The sequence below is a fragment of the Anabrus simplex genome, chromosome 2, assembly GCF_040414725.1.
Source record: "Anabrus simplex isolate iqAnaSimp1 chromosome 2, ASM4041472v1, whole genome shotgun sequence".
In the NCBI taxonomy this organism is placed as follows: Eukaryota; Metazoa; Arthropoda; class Insecta; order Orthoptera; family Tettigoniidae; genus Anabrus; species Anabrus simplex.
Window position 1 is genome coordinate 135109297 of NC_090266.1, and position 19457 is coordinate 135128753.

At 42.0% G+C, this 19457-nt stretch overlaps 1 long non-coding RNA gene across 1 annotated transcript in view; it reads right to left on the bottom strand.

Moving 5' to 3' along the window:
• Positions 1 to 804: 804 nt before the first annotated feature.
• LOC136862702 (uncharacterized) overlaps positions 805 to 19457 on the bottom strand; it is a 278626-nt gene continuing 259973 nt past the window's right edge. Inside the window, exons 3-4 of the long non-coding RNA XR_010859055.2 lie at positions 19083 to 19129; positions 805 to 1008 (exon numbers count right to left, since the gene is read on the bottom strand). This is a non-coding gene — a long non-coding RNA (uncharacterized lncRNA). The remainder of the gene's footprint in view (positions 1009 to 19082; positions 19130 to 19457) is intronic.

Below are 19457 nucleotides of genomic sequence, written 5' to 3' on the forward strand. Positions count from 1 at the left end.
TCTACTTTTCTGAGCTCATGTGAGGATCTTGATGAACTATTGCTGTTGTTGTTCGAACACACATTTGAGGAAGCTGAATCATGGTTGAAAATAAATGGCTGTCTCCTCAATGAAGGGAAAAATCAAAATTTTTAACCTCAAAAATTAAGAGAATAAAATAAAGTACCGGTATCTTAACTTAATGGATTACAACTTAACAAAAAAGCTGACTTCTTTGAAGTTGTTTAAGAACAGTCTAGGTAAGCAATTGAAAGGAATCTGCCACCTGGACGACAGCCCTAAATGCAGAGCAGTGGGACTGATTATTGTCAATATAATCACATTCGGGTTTCCCACTCTCATTTTGCTCTTATAATGAAGTCCATTCCGAGTGCTGTGTCTTCGGTTGGTAAAGATTCTTGAATTCCCAGGATGAGTACCAGGTTCCAAAACAATCATTATTTATTCAATCCAGGCCTCGTTCGTGCTTCGAAATCAGCGGAATATTACTTCTTTACTGACTTGCTAGGCTTGCCGTCAAGGAGGTTTTCCTTGCGAGATTTACTCCCTCTGCGTTTGAAATCGCTTAATCTTGAGGTAATTGTTTCCTTCTTCATTCATCTCAGAAGGAACAGGATGTCTCCTCTGCCATCTTTGTCATACGGAAGATCTCCTTCTCTGTCAGAGCTGCCATTAAAGGTCTTTGTTCTAACCCTGGTTAAATTGTGTGACATTAATGAAAAGGCGAATATTTTGACCAAATAACATGTATTCATTACAATATCGGTACAATGTACATACAATATATTACATTGATGCTCAGGGCTGTCTTCTGGCCGATCAGTCTCTTAAAATAAAGCGTAAATATCTACTTCTGTTGGGCTATATACACGAGAAGACATAATTGTAGGGTATTATGCAACCTGTAGTCAGGACATGAACTCATGCTCAATGCCCGCTAGTATTTGTTCTTCACTGCTGTCATACGATGGAAGTCTCAATGGATGCAACGTGGCTAGGCTTTCTCTCCTGGAAAAATGAGAAATAAGAATAGAGATACATGAGGTATATAAAACTAATTTCCATCTAGAAGGTAATTCTTTACTCTACAATGCATTCATTTGAAAGGTTATGTGAGTGAGGATTTATAAGCAAATTTATTTCAGTATATACACTCTCGTGAAAACACGTGCATCAATAGTTAAGTCTTATTTCAGAAATTTACACATATACAGACTGGATACTAAGATATGAATAGCATAAGTTCAACTAGAAACGGTGAAGCAAAGGGTTGGTCCAAGTTATGTTCCAAAAATCTCAATTGTGTGGCCGCTTGCATGTTGAATATTCACTTTCTCTCGTAAGTTTCGTTTGTTCAAGTCTCTATGAATGCCTGCCCAATTGTGGTAGGGTTTGCAGTATGGCACAAATACATAAAGTTTACGTGACAAATTCAAATTTGGAATTGCTCTGCTTCTGTGGAATAACAGACTGTGTAGATGTTGTATATGGTGTTCATATTTTGGATGTTTACATAAACTTATCATTAGCACTTAGATTTGTCCATAGTACTAGCATTAGCTTTGCAAAAAGTGGAGATAATATATATCCATAAATATATTTGTTTTATTTCCATAAGCCCACAATACATTTCAACTATTTGCTTTATATCGCACCGGCATAAGTCTCATGGCGACGATGGAATACGAGAGGGCTAGGATTAGGAAGGAAGGAACCATGGCCTTCGGTAAGGTACAGCCCCTGTATTTGCCTACTGCGAAAATGGGAAAACACAGGAAAAATTCTTCAGGGCTACCGGCAGTGAGGTTGGAACCCACTATTTCCCAAATGCAAACTAACAACTATTTGACTCAAACCGGTCTACAGTGAATTGTTTGATATAACTAACCAAAAGTTTATATCGGGTGAGTCAGCCGCGTCTGACGTTTCTGGTTTTAGGCATCCCAACGAACGTCAGTGGAGTGATGGTCAATTTTCCTTTGTTGTTAACCAAGCTACAGTCAGTTACCTTGTAACATTCGAGTCGCGCGTTTGTCTCGCTCTCGCGGTGCTGTGTGTCGCGCATCTGACGTTTCTAGAAGGTGACAACTTTTGACAGTTTACTGTTTTGTGTGTGTATTGTAGTTCTTTCATGAATCAAGACAGTGGTGGAGATGAGGCTCCCGATCCAGCCTCACATATAAATGTTGCGCGTGAAGAAATAGTGGGAACGGCATTAGATATGTCAAATAACTCTATTCAGAATACTTCTTTGTCGAATTCACACTCTAATGATCAGTCTACCGGACCGCCTTCCAACCCCTCTAACAATGTTCAGTAAACCATCCTGGGCCGTATATCGTCTTTGTTTCGGCACAAGGTTCCAGTAGTATAGGAAACTTACATCCCATGGCTCTTGGACGCTTACTCTATGAAAGTGATTTTCATGTCAAATCGATTAAACCCAAAGGGCGTAACCGTATACAGGTAGCATTTAACTCTGCTCTGCGGGCAAATGCGTTCCTAAGGAATTCATTTCTCTCAACTCATAAATTACGGGTATTTATTCCTCATTCTAACATATATCGAGTTGGCATTGTTCGTGGCGTAGATAAAGAGTTAACGGAATCTATCATACTTAGTCCCATTAAGAGTGATATTCCTGTAAAATCCGTTCAACGTGTAAAGAGCAAAGCATTTCAAGATGGGGAGGTAGTTTACGTTCCAACTGGTCCTATTAAGATTGTTTTTGCTCTAAGACTTTGCCTAAATATGTCTCCATCTACCAGGTATACTTAAAGGTCACACCTTTTATTTTTTACCCCATGATATGCTCCAAATATCAGAGGTATGGACATATACTCCGCAATTGTCAAGCTACATCCTTCAGATGCCGTAACTGTGCGTTAAATCATAACACGGCTGACTGCCTTGAAAATGTTCGAAAGTGTTTGCATTGTAACAGGGAACATTCAACTGGTTCTGCGGACTGTGCTGCACACAAACAACAGATAGAAATTAAGAAGCTTATGTGCCTTGAAAACATATTTTTTCCGAAGCTTCTGCAAGGTTATATCCTACAGACTTTAATGCCTATGGCAACCTACAACACTTTCCAGCTCTTCCACAACAACATCATTCACCAATAACAGAAACTCCCCGCAAGAGAAAATTCACTCAACTAATTGTAAAGGAATTGCCTCCAATACCCCCACCCGAATATGATAGGCCAGGTTATCTACAGTTAGTGCACCCATCTAATTTACCCCGACAATCTTAGGTTCAATCCCAAATGCCCCCTGTATCCCCTGCACATCCACTTCCTTCCACATCTCGGCAGGAGGTTCTTCTGCAACCCGCCCAACATCCCATGCAGGCAGAGAGCACTTCCAACGTTGTATTCATAACTTACTGCTTCAGCTTACTCAATTATTGGGTGATCAACCCATTGTAGTACCTGCGCTATGTCAACTTCGCGCAAGTTTAAATGTTATGTTTTCCATTGAAATGTCGTATGGCTTTTACTGCCGGGATATCCCAGGACAGGTTCGGCTCGCCAGGTGCAGGTCTTTCTATTTGACTCCCGTAGGCGACCTGCGCATCATAATGGGGGATGAAATGATGATGAAGACAACACATACACCCAGCCCCGTGCCACTGGAATTAACCAATTAAGGTTAAAAGCCCCGACCAGGCCGGGAATCGAACCCGGGACCCTCTGAACCGAAGGCCAGTACGCTGACCGTTCAGCCAACGAGACTATGTTTGCCATTGATGGTGCACATCCTATAATGGAATGTTAGGAGTCTATGCAATAAACAACATGAATTAAAAATGCTATTGAAAGAAACATTTCCAAACATTATTAAAATTCAAGAAACATGGTTTTCGCCTACAACTAATTTCTATTTTAAAGATTTTCAAATTGAAGGACGTGACGGAAATGGTTCTGGTGGAGTAGCCCTGTTGATTTATATCTCGCTCTCTTATACCCTGTTGCAAATTCACTATCAAATACCTAATACCTATGTCCTTGGCGTTATACATTATAACATATATATCATCAATTTACACTGTCCACCTGACGTTTACATCTCATATGCTCAATGGATGACATTTTTTCAAATGTTCCCATCTGATAGTAAACTACTTATTATTGGCGATTTTAATATTCATCACACCCAGTGGGGATCTAGTGTTGACACCACACAAGGTTCTCAGTTCTTAAATTCGGCTCACCATTATGATCTAGTCATTCTCAATGATGGCTCACCAACCAGATTAACTCCACCAGGTTCACCACCCAGTACGGTTGATCTATCCATTTGTAGCTCTAATATTGCGTCCGTGACCACATGGAGAATCTTAGGTGACACTCATACTAGTGATCACTTCCCCATCCTCATTAACTATAGTCTTGGACGTCCGCCTCCTTCTCCTCCTCCCCCTGCTGCTTCTGGATGTATTTGTACATTACGTCATTTTGATGCCAAGTGTTTTACAGCCTACGTGATACAACAACTGGATCCATTCATGATGATGAGCTGCTTTATAATTCCTTACTACAAATCATATCCTCTTATCTAGATATTCATCATCCGTTGAAAACACCATCTTACAGATCTACTTATCATCACTACGGTTTGCGATGGTGGGACTCCGAATGTCATCAGCTTGTCCTCAAAAGACGCCGCGTGTTTCGCATTTACCACAAAACATTATCTCCATCTGATTTTTTTTTCGTTTCAAGCGTCACATTGCTTATAATCGGCAGATATTAATCATAAGCGCCACCAAGCTTGGAAACTGTTCATCTCCTCCTTCAATGAACATCTTTCTGCCTCCTTCTTATGGAATGCCGTGCGGCTTCTTACTAGAGTCTCTACGCATATACCACGCCCTACCATAGCTCCTAATAGTTTAACTGAATTTATCACATCATTAACTCCCGATTATGTGGTACCATCCTTCACCCCCTCAAAATTCTCCCAGTCTACTCAGTTTTCAGTACTTCTACAGCCCATGGACATCCATAAGTTCACAACAATACTTAACGCGGTAACTCTTCTTCTCCTGGTCCCGATTACATCCCGTATGCCATGTTGAAGGCCTCACCTGCCAGAGCACAGACGGTGTTATTACATTTATTCAACGACGTTTTACGCTCAGCCATTCCTCCCAAAGAATGGAATGGTTTTTTTTTATCCCTGTGCCCAAACCTCGCCGCCCTCTGACTGATTCCCACAACTTGCGTGGTATTGTTCTTGGCTCATGTATTCGGAAAACCTTCTTAAAAATAATGTTACAGCGATTTTTCTGGGCGTTGGAGTATTACTCTCTTATTCCGAAATATTAATATCCTTATTGTAAAGGCAGGAGTTCTCAAGATGCTATCAATATGTTCGTCGTAGGTATCCTATTAACTAAATCTCGGAAGCAAAGTACAGTTGCTGTTTTCCTTGACATCCGTGGTGCTTTTGATTCTGTTCCCCTTCATACACTGTGGGACATTTTAGCTCGGAAATGTCTCCCAACTCATTTTGTACCTATACTACGTAATATTCTCAGCTATCGTACTCGCATTCTCAAACCGCCACTATCCGATCAGATTATTCGTGAATCATCAGTCTGGCTCCTCAGGAAGATATTTTCAGCGGCATCCTCTTTGCATTATTTTTAACTGAACTAGAACAGCGGTAATCCATTCTGCTGGAATTCTCATGTAGGCAGATGATATAGTGATTTATTTGTTGATGATGGTGATGATGCTTGTTGTTTAAAGGGGCCTAACATCGAAGGTCATCGGCCCAGTGATTTATTTCTCACATACCGATATTGATATCACACAACTCATGACTCAAGTTCATAAGTGGCTATCTATACACGGATTAAACTTATCCCCTTCAAAATGTTCTGCTATGATATTTACCCACGAACGCCAATTCAATAAAGAACCTATAACGTTTGCTAACTATGAAATTCCAATTCGCTCTTGTCATAAATATCTTGGTATCATGCTTGATTGCAAGTTAACTTTCATCCAACATCTGAATAGTCTTCGACATAGCACCGCTGCATACTTCAAACTGTCAAAGGCCATCACACGTCGTTCATGGGGATCGGGCCTACTACAGCTAAACTACTTTTTCGTGCTACCATCCGTGCAAGGTTTGACTAATGCGCACATGTCATTGATCTAGCATCACCGTCTTCACTACGATCCCTGAACACCATCCAGCATCATGCACTCCGCATCTGTTTTGGCGCCTTAGCCACCACACCAACACATGCACTATTGGTAGAAACAGGCGAAACTCCACTCCAGATTAGACGTCAGCTCCTTGCCTCCAAGTATATTCTCAAACGATTTACGGTAGTTTCGAATACCTTGTTACCAAAACTTCAACTACTCTCTGATTATTTTCAACAACCCACAATGAGCAATCGCAGAGTTCCTGCAATACTTTCGGCTTATCAGTCTGTATCTGCATTTAAAACCTCTATTATCCACAACCCTGTACTTTCTCATTATACTGTCTCTTATGATGTGCTCCAATATATACCTTCAATCACTATATCTCGAGCTTCTTCTTTTGCCATGTTACCATATCGACTTCGAGTTTTTCACTCTTTTTCCAAAAAATTCCGTATCTGCCATTCCATTGCCGGACATAACTTTTATACTGATAGGTCAAAAATACTTGTGGCGTTGGAGCAGCCTTCTACCATGAACAGTCTCAACATGTTGAGTCATATCATTTATCTTCATATTTTTCTATCTTTTCGGCTGAACTCTTTGCCTTAAGTCAAGCATTACTGTTTATAAAATATCATCAGTTCAATCCACCACCATCTATACCGATTCCTTTAGTGTGTTACAATCATTAAAGTCGACCAACTATACACTAAACGGGTATATAAATAATGTGAAACACATCTTATACGAATTAAAATAATTAGGGTCCATTATTACGCCTATTTGGATTCCTGCACATAAAGGCATACCTGGAAATGAACAGGCTGATGGCTTAGCTAACGATGCCTCTCTGTTAACTACACCTTTGCTGCACCTGCATCTGATTTCTCTACCTTGTTACAACGACAAGTGCAAAGCTCATGGCAAAATTTATGGACCGAATCTGCAGTACATAAAGGGGCCTATAACTATCTTCTCCAACCCATCTTACCCACAAAACATTGGTACGACATTGCTACATACACCCGTCGACACATTATTAATATCATTCGATTTCGTTTTATTCATGCATTAACACCCCAGTACAAATTTCGGTTTCATCTCCTTGATCACTCAATTTGTGTGTGTTTTCCTCAGATGCCGATGCTAATCATTTGATCTTTCAATGTCCTGCATATATCTCTCCCCGCCGCCACTTATATTCGAGATTAATCAGTCTCAAACACCCTCCTCCAACGTGCGTCGTGTGTCTTGTATACAATTCCACTCCCGCTATCCTGGGAATTCTAATTCAATATTTAGATGACTCAAATATACTGTTATAATGTCTTTTCTCTCGTCTGCTTGTATGTCACGCATTCCTTTCTATTCATTATGTCTGGCATGGTTTTAAAAAATAAAACAATCATACTACAAACTTCGTCTTGCTTCTCTTCATTGTTAATTATCCCCTCCACCGGGCGAGTTGGCCGTGCGCGTAGAGGCGCGCGGCTGTGAGCTTGCATCCGGGAGATAGTAGGTTCGAATCCCACTATCGGCAGCCCTGAAGATGGTTTTCCGTGGTTTCCCATTTTCACACCAGGCAAATGCTGGGGCTGTACCTTAATTAAGGCCACGGCCGCTTCCTTCCAACTCCTCGGCCTTTCCTATCCCATCGTCGCCATAAGACCTATCTGTGTCGGTGCGACGTAAAGCCCCTAGCAAAAAAAAATCCCTTCCCTTATGAACACAACTGTCTTCTGTCACTATTACATCTCACGGATAGCGCTCTCTGGAGTAGTCGTCTTCCTTACATCATTTGTTTTGCAGTGGTCGGTCAACTATTACTAGTAGCTACATTTATTCGAAGTCTCTCCGTCATTCTACTTCGTACGTACTTTCGTTGTAGCGTTTTTGGTATCAGTTTTCACTTCCCTAAACGTCTATCCCAATAGTTCCCATTTAACCTTTCCTTTTCTAACCTTTATATGTTGATCCGGTCATGTTTGACTAGTAATAAGTAAGAAAGGTCACTCTGGCGTGAAGATTTGCAACTTGTGTCCTCGTGTTTTTGCTGTGTATATACCGACTAGGTTAGGTAGGCTTCCCTCCCTCAGATCTTCACTGTAATACTTTATAGCGTACTCCTCCTGTGTTAGCGGTAGATACATGATTCCCACATGTCTCTGTTTATATCCACCCAAGAGTTGTACATAAGGAAATGTTGAGCTCTTCTTTCGTGTATAACCTTATATGTGGATTGAGCTAGTGTTCCGCTAATGAACTTTCTTAGTTATTGTGACTGGGTGAAATTACGTGCCCAATAACCTTCCAAGAAGAAGAAGAAGAAGAAGAAGAAGAAGAAGAAGAACCAAGCTACAGTCTCCTTTAAAGCACTTACTGCGTCATCACTGCACGACTTTTGTAAAAACATGTATGCGACAGGTACACTGACTGACAGAGCAAATGCAACACCAAGAAGGAGTGGTTCGAAAGGGATGAAAGTTGGGGAAAAAACAGAGACGGCACGGACGAATAATTGATGTTTATTTCAAACCGATGCGCACGGCATCGACTCAGTAGGATGTAGGACCACCGCGAGCGGCGATGCACGCAGAAACACGTCGAGGTACAGAGTCAATAAGAGTGCGGATGGTGTCCTGAGGGATGGTTCTCCTTTCTCTGTCAACCATTTGCCACAGTTGGTCGTCCGTACGAGGCTGGGGCAGAGTTTGCAAACGGCGTCCAATGAGATCCCACACGTGTTCGATTGGTGAGAGATCCGGAGAGTACGCTGGCCACGGAAGCATCTGTACACCTCGTAGAGCCTGTTGGGAGATGTGAGCTGTGTGTGGGCGGGCATTATCCTGCTGACACAGAGCATTGGGCAGCCCCTGAAGGTACGGGAGTGCCACCGGCCGCAGCACATGCTGCACGTAGCGGTGGGCATTTAACGTGCCTTGAATACGCACTAGAGGTGACGTGGAATCATACGCAATAGCGCCCCAAACCATGATGCCGCGTTGTCTAGCGGTAGGGCGCTCCACAGTTACTGCCGGATTTGACCTTTCTCATCGCCGACGCCACACTCGTCTGCGGTGACTATCACTGACAGAACAGAAGCGTGACTCATCGGAGAACACGACGTTCCGCCATTCCCTCATCCAAGTCGCTCTAGCCCGGCACCATGCCAGGCGTGCACGTCTATGCTGTGGAGTCAATGGTAGTCTTCTGAGCGGACGCCGGGAGTGCAGGCCTCCTTCAACCAATCGACGGGAAATTGTTCTGGTCGATATTGGAACAGCCAGGGTGTCTTGCACATGCTGAAGAATGGCGGTTGACGTGGCGTGCGGGGCTGCCACCGCTTGGCGGCGGATGCGCCGATCCTCGTGTGCTGACGTCACTCGGGCTGCGCCTGGACCCCTCGCACGTGCCACATGTCCCTGCGCCAACCATCTTCGCCACAGGCGCTGCACCGTGGACACATCCCTATGGGTATCGGCTGCGATTTGACGAAGCGACCAACCTGCCCTTCTCAGCCCGATCACCATACCCCTCGTAAAGTCGTCTGTCTGCTGGAAATGCCTCCGTTGACGGCGGCCTGGCATTCTTAGCTATACACGTGTCCTGTGGCACACGACAACACGTTCTACAATGACTGTCGGCTGAGAAATCACGGTACGAAGTGGGCCATTCGCCAACGCCGTGTCCCATTTATCGTTCGCTACGTGCGCAGCACAACGGCGCATTTCACATCATGAGCATACCTCAGTGACGTCAGTCTACCCTGCAATTGGCATAAAGTTCTGACCACTCCTTCTTGGTGTTGCATTTGCTCTGTCAGTCAGTGTATTTACACAATACATCAAACTGTCATACGGTTATGTAAAATGTATGTGCCAATTATAAGCTTTCGATTGGTTATAAAATTATTGCTTAAAGAGATTGCATAATGATAGAAAACGTGTGGTTTTTTTTGAAACGGGGCGTAGTTGTACACCAAGAAATTTTTCTGATAAACTGCAGGCAATAGTCACCGTGGTGTAGAGGACTAACCACAGACGTGTTGAAGCATGTTGCGTTGGTAGGTGGGTTCGAATCCCACAAGCCATAAATATTTTTATTCACATTTCAAAACTTTGAGGGTCAAATAAGGGGCCATTCGTGCCACATTCGACCAATAGCATGCATGTTGAATGTATAGTGGCCTGACACTTGGTGTAGCCTAGCAGTCGTGGTCATTTCTTCGCTATGTATTCAACAGATGAGTGTGTTGACATGCTCCTCATCTACGGTGAAGCAAGACAGAACGCACAGGAAGCACAGCGTCTGTACCGGGAAATATTTCCACACAGACAACAACCAAACGTAAATACGTTTAGGAGGGTGGAGCGACGTTTGTGTATAACTTCGTCACTTTCCCGAACAGGTCCTGTTAGAGAGGCACCAGTTACGTCCGGTGAAACTGCTGATATGGTTTTGGACACTTTCCGGTGAATCCTCACACGAGTACCCGAGCAGTAGCACAACAGGCCAACATCAGTCAGTCGTCTGTTGTAAGGATGTTGCATTCCAGTTTTTTCGTCCGTATCACCTGCAACTACATCAAGAACTTCACGGCCGAGATTTCGAAACTCGTGTTGATTTTTGTGCGTGGATACTGACGCAAGTAGCAATTGTCAAGCGTTTGTGTCTCACATTTTATTTTTGGACGAGGCACGATTTCATTATAATGGCCCTGTGAATCGTCATAATATACACTAGTGGAGTGTTGAAAATCCCCTCTGGGTAAAGCAGGCAGCATTTCAGGCACGATGGGGTGTAAATGTCTCGTGTGGTATACTGGGTGGTCCCCTAACTAGACCATAGTTCTTTGCGGATCATTGGACAGGAGCCCGGTACCTACAGTTTCTTCAAGACCAACTACCATTGCTGCTAGAGGATGTTCTCCTGGGTGAGCGTGTAACCATGTGCTATCAACACGACGGAGCCCCCCCTCACATGTCAGCAGATGTTCGCCACTAGCTGAATGTTACACATCCCGGTCGATGGATAGGAAGGGGAGGACCTGTCACCTGGCCTGCTAGATCGCTCGATTTGACGTCACTGGGCTTCTTCCTATGGGGCTAGTTGAATGATGTAGTGTACGCTTAGCAGCCGGAGAATCCTGAAAGCCTTCGAAACCTTATTACGGAAGCCTGTGAATCCGTAACACCTACAATATTACAAAGAGCCTGAATGGCAGTTCAACGGCGTGCTGAAACGTGTATTACTGCAGAAGGACATCTATTCGAACACTTGCTGCGCCAACAGTCTGTTGCTCAGTCAAGCGGATTCAACCCCCCAACCATTCTATCCTCGTCCAGTCCTGCTTATAAAACATCCACACTAGCAGCGCTAATGGTCTAGAACAGTGCCAAAATAAAGAAAGAAAGAGAGAAATACATAAATAAATAAATAAATAAATAAATAAATAAATAAATAAATTAATTAATAACCCACGACGTGAGGGCATTCGGATACATTGGCTTTGTGGATGATTCACGAAGTACAAAATGCGAATAGAATTTACAGGCTCAAGTGGGATTCGAACCCACCGACCAAACGCAGCTGTATTAACAGCACCGCACTTAACTGTGTCACCAAGGCAACTCAGCGGACAGGTATGCAGAAAGCCTAATACATGGACTATTACTTCCGCTTCACAAATGCACACACGTTTTCTATCAGTATGCCATCGCTTTTAGGGTTTATTTCATACTGTGCTGAAAGCTCATAATTGGCACGTACTTTTTACATACCGCCTCTGTGGTGTAGTGGTTACCGTGATTAGCTGCCACCCCCGGAGGCCCGGGTTCGATTCACGGCTCTGCCACGAAATTTGAAAAGTGGTACGAGGGCTGGAACGGGGTCCACTCAGCCTCGGGAGGTCAACTGAGTAGAGGTGGGTTCGATTCCCACCTCAGCCATCCTGGAAGTGGTTTTCCGTGGTTTCCCACTTCTCCTCCAGGCGAATGCCGGGATGGTACCTAACTTAAGGCCACGGCCGCTTCCTTCCCTCTTCCTTGCCTATCACTTCCACTCTTCCCATCCCTCCACAAGGCCCCTATTTAGCATAGCAGGTGAGGCCGCCTGGGCGAGGTACTGGTCATTCTCCCCAGTTGTATCCCCCGACCAAGAGTCTGAAGCTCCAGGACACTGCCCTTGAGGCGGTAGAGGTGGGATTCCTCGCTAAGTCCGAGGGAAAAACCGAACCTGGAGGGTAAACAGATGATGATGATGATGATGATGATGATGATGATGATGATGACTTTTTACATAACCACATAGCAGTTTGATGCATTGTGTAAATGCCTGTCGCATACGGTACATGTTTTTGCAAAGGTAATGGTGCAGTAAGTGATTAAAGGCGATTGTTGCTTTGTATGCGGCAAAGGAGAACAGACCATAACGACACCAGTGACGTTCGGTGGGATGCCTAACAGCATAAAACGTCAGGCGCGGCTGACTCACATGGTAGATTCAGTCCTTGCACAAACTTTAGTAGTTTGAGTCGGGAATCATTGCATACACCTCTTATTGCGAGAAATTGAATTATACGTAACAAGATGAACATAATGACAATTCAGTGTGGGAAGAGGGAACCATATAAAGAGGATACAAAGAAAAGCATTAAAACTCAAAGGGACAAGAACCATCTTCAAATAGATGCGATCATTCTTTTCCTTTTTTTGTCCTATTTTCCTAGTCTTTTACCACTATTTTGCTGTGTTTATCCGTCTTTCTTCTTATCCGACACTTCCCGAATCAAGACTGAAGATCTAACAAGATGAAACATCTTCGTCGTCTTCTTCTTCTTTATCTGTTTACGCTCCAGGGTCGGTTTTTCCCTCGGACTCAGCAAGGGATCCCACCTCTACCGCCTCAAGGGCAGTGTCCTGGAGCTTCAGACTCTGGGTCGTGGATACAACTGGGGAGGATGACCAGTACCTCGCCCAGGCGGCCTCACCTGCTATGCTGAACAGGGGCCTTGCGGGGGGATGGGAAGTTTAGAAGGGACAGACAAGGAAGAGGGAAGGAAGCGGCCGTTGCCTTAAGTTAGCTACCATCCCAACATTTGCCAGGAGGAGAAGTGGGAAACCACGGAAAACCACTTCCAGGATGGCTGAGGGGGGAATCGAACCCACCTCTAATCAGTTGATCTCCCGAGGCTGAGTGGACCCCATTCCAGCCCTCGTACCACTTTTAAAATTTCGTGGCCGAGCCGGGAATCGAAACCGGGCCTCCGGAGGTGGCAGCTAATCACACCAACCACTACACCACAGAGGTGGACAAGATAACACCTCAATGAGTGTTAATAACCGCCCCTTGGGCCGATGACCTAGATATTAAGCCCCTTTAAACAAGAAACAAGGAAGCATCAATAACAACCGTCCTGATGAAGCTGGGAACAGAAACGAACTCCTTGGTGACTGAGAAGAACTGGATGTAGAAGAACTGGGATTGATGAGGAGAAAGCCTAACCATCAATTTGAAGATAGCAGGGAGATGGAATTATAAAGTGTACGTGTTACCTGGATTGTGTTAAGCATACGATATTATATTACATAGACTGCCGACAATCCTTGTGATGTCTTGACAAACATGCACATACACATGAAATACAACAGCTTTTCTAAGAACTACAGTATTGAATTAGGAAACTAGGACCTTCTCTTCACATTCTCCAGCTGGGTAATGAGGGTACCAGTGTTTCAAAATGTCATTATCAATCAAATTTCTTTGTGGATGTTGTTGAGAACCAATTATGCTTTATGGGGAAATTTCTGGACACACTTGTATTGATTCAGTTTACCATCAGGCATACGGTTTAACTATATATTTGCAAAGCGAAACACAGAACTTAAAACCGGTTGATGTTTTCACCAACAACGTTGAGATCATCACTGCTGACATTGCTAATATCAGAGTTGTAAATATACATAAACCACTACAAACTCCCTGGCCTGTTTCAATCTTGGATGAGCACAATCACCCTGCTATGTATGTGAGCATGCTTGTGGAGAGTGACTTGTAGAATGGGTAGGTGAAAATAGTATACGTCTGATATTTTATGCAAAAGAGCAAGGAACTTTCATATTCGCATAAGGGAAAATAGAATAAACCAAAAGCCATAAACAACATCTCCCATATGCTGTGTGGACCAACACTGGGAGCTTCAGCTACAAAATCTTACTGTAAATACTCGCTCTAAGGCTGTTTTCTCCTCTGGTACAACAATCTATACACTCCCGGTTGAATGATTCAATAACACTGTTATGTGAAACCTTCAGATTCACACCCATATACTGGATTCCTAAGTAACATTGGACACTCAAACGTAGAACGTCGCCAATAAGTCTTACTTAAAAATGCCGGAAGCCAAGCAACAAGTCTGTACTTTCTATCCATTGTGATTTTTCTGTGTTTACGAGGATTACGCAAATTAAATCTCGAAAATGCCGAACACAACAGTCCAACAATTACAAAGGAAAAATGTTCAAATTATATCAAAGTGGGAAGAACAGTTGAAAATCCGGACAACCCCTGCACTGCTTGGTTTTCTTGATGTACTAAAATGAACCATACTTTGAACTTGCTGGAAGAGGCTAGTTAGAATTGAACAGCGTCAGAACTGGCATGGGAGATGTGCAGATTAGATATTTAAATATGGCAAAATACCATTTCCGAGGTGTGACTGTGGAGCGTCCCCGCATACTATCTGACACATGGTCACAGAATGTCCTCAAAAATGGTACCATGGTGATACTGAAGATTCTCTGAAGCTTAGTCCAACGTCCAACTGTAAATTTATTCTGTTCTAGCCATACAACACCGCAATGAGCTGGAATCAATCTCCTCACTTTAAGAATTGAAGCCAGGGTTTTTTCTATCTGATCCCATCAGCCTGACTGCAATATTATAGGACTGTAATATAGAATTGCAGTAATATTTTACAACTTTGTCATTATCCTTTGTGGAATTTAACTTAATTAAAACCATACGAAAAAATACTAACAATGGTGGAAAGAGCAGAAATTACAGCACATAACTACCGGCTCAAGATGGTGACCCTGATGCGTACTGTTTTGAGAGCCAGCCATGTAAAGGTAATATTTACCAATAAGCTAAATATTTGCAAAATGAAACATGGAACTTTCGTGCCAGGGCAGAGTATAAATAAAAATTGTTAGATTTCAGGACAGAAGTTTGAAGTTTTAAAATAGGGACAGCCTTCGTTAAGAGGGTTTGAAGTGGATAACACATCAACATATTTCAGAAAATAGATTTATTTTTATTTCTTGTAATAATTTCCTTCCACTAACCATTCAAAATTAAATCAGTGACTTGTACTATGACGACCTGTTCTCATACTCATAAACCCTTATACTAAAGAAATAATGTATATAGAGAGGTAATAGCAAATAAATATATTACTTCAGCATAACAATACAGTGTCCTGGATGTTAAAGTTCCTAGAGAAGAAGCGATGGCATTTTGGAAAGGGAAATGAATGCTAGAATGCCAAGGAGCATGTTCAATGCACATAGCCATGTACACTTGGGTGCAAAAAAATCTGGCCCATTCCCGAAGATCGCATTAGTGTTTTTTCTACCGCAAAGGTTTCCACATTTACTAACACTTGACTTCACCCAGCCATTGCTGTTTTTCTATGTCACGGATTCGAAGTAAATCATGTGGATTAAATAAGGAGAAGTGGCCTAGCCTAACGTAATATGATTAGAGACTTGACCGTGAGGAGGGAGGGGTGATAAGTAAATTACTTGAACTGGACATACAATTAGAATTTTATTTGAATTTTCTTTTGTAATGGCTTTCATTTATCTTGTTATTTATTTATTTACTTATTTATTTATTTATTTATTTATTTATTTATTTATTTATTTATTTATTTATTTATTTATTTATTTATTTATTTATTTATTTATTTATTTATAGTTAGTTTGGTATTGATCTTATTGAATCACTTGCTTAAGTGTCGCACTTACTGCCCATTGGCATGTTTGGAAATAATGTTACATGTTTCAATAAAAAGTAATTTAATCTTTCCCTTCAGTATACTTTAGCTGTTATTTTTATCCATTATATTAGTGGTTCTCAAAATGTGATCCACGAAGCATTAGTGTACTTTCTTCTATCAAATCCGCTGTGCCATGATTTGTAAGTGAAGTGCAGGTCTTCCTCTCCTGCAGGAATTTAAAAATAACAAGTTATATTGCACCATCATACACTGCCGGACAAAACATATGTACTCGCACGAATATGTTTATTGATTGTTTAATTACAGAATATATCACTGTAACCAAGTTTTGAAGGTTTTCTGACAACGGCGACGTGTTTATTTTCGACGTTCAGCATCGGAAAAATGCATCCTACTGCATAACAGCGGCTGTGAAACATGGAGGGCCTCTGTGATGGTTTGAGGTTGTTTCACATGCAGTGGAGTTGGTAGACTGCACCGAATTCAAGGAACACTGGACAAAAACGGCTACCATTCCATATTATCTCGTTAGGCTCTTCCGTCTGAACAGCAACGTGGGTTTGTCCTCTAAGAAGACACACGTCTCGCTATTGCATGAATTATCTGCAAAACAAACAAAACTCTGGGGAATTGGTTTTAATGGAATGCGCCCCCGTCCCAATCCCCGGGCTTAAATCCAATTTAGTTGCTGTGGGAGGAGTGGGATCAGCAAGTCCAAAAAGAGTGTCCTTCTTCATCGGAAAAGCTGTGGGACATCTTGCAGAATGCCTGGCAAAGTGTACCTGCACCAGTGGTAGAAAAACTTGTTCAGCAAAGCGGGGTTTCTTTGATAGGAAGAGAGTTTGATGTGTTCTGGAGATATGTGGGAGTAAATGTGTACATTTTGTTTATTTATTGCTCAGATGTAAAGTAAAACGTAGTTTTATTGTAAAAATAATTGTTTTAGAATATATATTTGCCAACTACTTGCAATGGTATGTTGTTTTCTTTTAATCTCAGCCCATTCTTTAACAGTTCAATGCTTGTCCGGAAACTTTTGGCCGGCAGTGTACATGTCCAATTATCATTAATATTAATGGCTCATATGTTGCACAATATTTTTGAATGTAATATTATTGTCAAGGTTGACGCTATCATGTAAGGATACATTCCAATGATAAGGTAAATAATGAAAATGTGTACCTTGATTTATTTTTTATTTATTTATATTCTCAACTGTTGTAAACAGGCGATGAACAACGTGTGAAAATATAAATTCAGGATTTTAAACAGGAAATTAATTCTTCGGGGTCGATGACCGTGAGAGATCTTTATCATTCATCTGTGGAGAATATTAAAACTGTAAATTGTGTGGTGATAGGTGATTCTATCGTACGACATATAGGACAGGAAAATAGGTCAGTGAAATTGGTGTGCCTGCCGGGAATTCGAGCGGAACAGTTGAACGGGAAACTAGAGGACGAATGCGGCGGGAATGAGGAAGTAGTAATTCTCCTCGTAGGAACTAATGATTTAAAAAGTCAACGGACTGAATACATAATGGGGACATTTATGACGTTGTGATCTCGACAAAGAAAAGTTTCTGAAGGCAAATGTTGTAATTAGTGGCATACTAAGGAGACCAGACGTATCATGGGAGAAGATTGGCCGGTTGAATGAAGAACTTCAGTGGGTGGACGAAAGTTCCACATCGCTCTTTGTAGACGGCAACAGTTGGATAGACGACAGAGACTTCAGCAGAGATGGACTTTACCTGAACCAGCGAGGAGTGGTGAGACTAGGTGAACTCTTTACGAGGGTTACCGAGTCTTGTGCTGATCGCCTGCAATCTAATATCATGCAACTTGACAATAGGTGCAATGAGCATGATATGAAAATTAGCCTTTCCAAGTCTAAAGTGAAGTCAATAGGGAAGAAAACTAAGATAAATCAATGTCAGGCTGAGAATACAAAACTGGAACAGGTAGATTATTTCCAAGCATTTAGGATGTGTGTTCTCCCAGGGTGGTAGTATAGTAAGATTAAACCAAGGTGCAGCAAAACTAATGCAGTTGCGATCAACAGTATTCTGTAAGAAAGAATTCATTTCATTGACTAAACTATCCTTACATCGGTATGTTTTCAGACCAACTTTGCTTACAGGAGCGAAAGGTGGGTGGACTCAGGATATCTCATTCATAAGAAGTACCAGACATGAAAGTGGTGAAAATGATTGCTGGTACAAATCGGTGGGAATAATGTCAGGAGGGTACTCAGAATGAGGGGATACAGACTATGTTAGGAATTAACTCGATTGATGAAACTGCACACATAAACGCTCTTCGGTGGTGGGGTCATGTGAGGTTAATGGAAGAGGATACGGATAGGTTACCAAGGATAATAGACGATTTGGCCATGAAGGGTAAGAGAAGTAGAGCGAGACCCAAGACGACGATTGCTAGACTCAGTTTCTAACGATTTAAAGATAGGTACAGAACTAAATGAGGCCACAGATATTGCAGCGAGCAAAAGATTGTGGAATCGTTTAGTAAATACACGTGGCTTGAAGACTGAACACTGAAAGGCATAGCAGTGTATACGGTAATGGAAGATGTATGTATGTATGTATGTATGTATGTATGTATGTATGTATGTATGTATGTATGTATGTATGCATGAATGTTTCACATCCAGGTACCCTTATGTAAAGCTCAGTAGTTTGAAGTTATTCGGCTCATGGCTTCCCGATGCTCATGTTCCAACATTTGCAATCCATTCTGCAAACAAAAGTAGATCATGTACCTAAATCAAATATATCAATAATAATATGCTTACTGATCTTACCTAGTGGAAAGGTAGGAAGATAGAAGGCTATTTGAACTATATGTGAAAGACTAATATACGTACCGTAAGAATGTTAGAGAAAGGTTGTCATCTGAGGGCAGAGAAATCTCCTGAAAAGTAAAATAAAATAATGTACTATTTGTAATCAATATAGCACCCTGCTGAAACTTTCTTCATGTATAAAGAAAATATCAAGAAGAACAAGAGGTGCAACAAGTTATCGCAATAAGTAAGAAGGTAAGTGTGTATTCTGCCAAGGCCGCACTAGATACTATCTGCGCACTTTTTAGCGATAGATTTGAGTACGGGTTTGAGGAGTAAGGAGGGAGCTTTTCCGGTTCCGTTAGTACTGCCAACAGAACGGAAATGAAATTTGAATTGAATCGATAATAAGACCGATCGATATAAATTTTCTAGACCTTTGTTATTTTAAGCCAA